Raw genomic sequence first — 2,236 nt, 5'->3', positions numbered from 1 at the left:
TATTCTTCAGATGCTACACAGTATGATACATTAACTTACTCTGGTTTAAAATTCAGACCTCTGATTAGATTAGTAGAGACTCAACTGCTGATTGTAACGCTGTCATACAATGACACTGCTTCCTTGTACAATGACTGCACCTATACTGCCGTTAATCTACTTAATTTCACTCTGTGTGATGTTCTGAATAAAAGCGTCTGGTTAATGATTAAATGTAACTGTTGCCAGGTATGGAAAGAGTAGGTTATGTAGTGTGAATGTATATGATACCTATTGCCCATATAAAGGTTTATTATACAGCGTAGTAGTATCATCTGTACGTGCACAGTGTTGATTTCACATTCTGTGATATTTGTTCATTTAACAGTCTATATATAAGCGCGCAAGTACCTTTTCGCACTGCTTCTTTGAATACGGTATTTCGTGATGCAAGACACGTGTCCACAGTCTGTATTAATGTTAATATTAGCAGCAGGGCGTATCACAGTTACAAATCACTGACTTTAAGATTATTCTCAGTGACCTCTGTGTAACCCATGTGGCTCTCTGGGTATGTTTTTTTATTCAATCCACGTGTAACTAGGCTAAACAAATCAGTACATCAAACCGTAAAATGCTGAAGCCACTAGTTTTGTGTTTGCTCCAAGTCTCGTCTGTTTATTAAGGTCACACTCATTTAGGGGAAAAAAGATTGAAGTTTTCGCCGCAAAACTAATTAGAGGTACATCTTAGTTTCTAACGAAGCTTGCAGTGCGAGTGGGAGGGGAATTAAAGAAATACCCAAGGATTGCTTCCCGGCGTGGGCAGCAATATGCGCAGATTGTTCCTCTGTGTTTTTAATATACACCACATATAATTTGTCCTGGTGCGCTGACTCCGAGCATGGGCTGCCAGCGGAGGCGAGCAGCCAGATGGATGTAGATGCGGCTTAGGCGGCTGCGCGCCAGGCTCAAGGGTCCGGTGATCTTCTTCTTTAAAGGTTGCGTATCTTTAAAATATGCTTTAATCGGCATTTCAAAGCTTAGTCATGCTTTTTTGGCGCTTCCGCGCGGCCCCATTTATCCTTCGCGCTCGGCTTGCATACAAACGCGTCTCCGGGCCACGACTTCCAGCCCTGACTCCTTCCGAAAAGGTACTCAGCATTACTTTTTCATGCAAACAGCTGTGCTTATAGCCGTCCACGCGAGGCGTCCCTTCTACCGTGCTTGAAACATTTACGTGTTAGTTGTCAGACGAAATAAACCATTAACCACTTAGCGGTGAACATATATTATGCTGTTCCCATGTCGAACTCCAGAACTCAGTTTAAAAATGCATTTACACTTACATGCCGCTATGTCAGTCCTGGGACACGCAGTTTAACATGGCGCCAAGAGAGTGTAACAAACATACAGCCAGGATCCACTCTGCACCAGACATCATGATCAATCAAATTCAATTCAAAGTTGTACTTTACTGGACATCCTTGCAACATCACTGTATATGTTATCACACATTTGTCCTGTGAACAGCTGTGCTTAAAAATCATTTTCAACAACTGGCAACCACAGCCTGACAAACTGGCAGTCTCCTGCTGCTTGTTATGTTGCTGTGCTTAGCGTGATTTACTGATTGGAGTTTAACAAGACTATGCATCTTTTTACCACATGAGGATAGTGAAACTCCTGGCTTTATTGTTCTTTATTGTTTGTTTTATCACTGTGCCTATGCCCAAGGATTAAAGGAGATATTACTCCAGGCTTGCCACCTCTTTCCTCTATTCTTCTTTCCCACTCTTCCTTACCTTTCCCCACTCCTCCTTTCATCTTGTGTCCTCCTTTTGCCCTCCCTTCTCCTCCTCCTCTCATCGCTGGCGGACAGCCACCCCGATGCAGTGATGTTGGGGACTCTGGCATTGACAGTGGGCCCTGAGGTGCCAAGCACTCCCTGTCTGCTGTCAGATCTGTACTTGCCGGATCCCTACACAGGAGGACCCTGCCACTGTCCCGCTGTCCTAAGGGACACTGCCCTGTGCCAGTATTAGCCATGTGGAGTGTGCGTTTTCAAAGAATGACAGTTGGAAATATACACGTACCAACTCAGTGGTTCGATACAGTTAAGATACGATCAATCAGTAAAACACACTGCAATACTGTAGATGGTTTGAGTGGTTTCAGAATGGCTGAAAAACACACGCGGAGAGCATGTGTCAAAGGCTGAGGATGCCACACCTGCACAGACACACACGTGCACACAC

This window comes from Megalops cyprinoides, chromosome 21, assembly GCF_013368585.1.
Source record: "Megalops cyprinoides isolate fMegCyp1 chromosome 21, fMegCyp1.pri, whole genome shotgun sequence".
Taxonomy (NCBI): Eukaryota; Metazoa; Chordata; class Actinopteri; order Elopiformes; family Megalopidae; genus Megalops; species Megalops cyprinoides.
The sequence above is the reverse complement of the archived record's forward strand: the minus strand, read 5'-3'. Positions refer to the sequence as shown.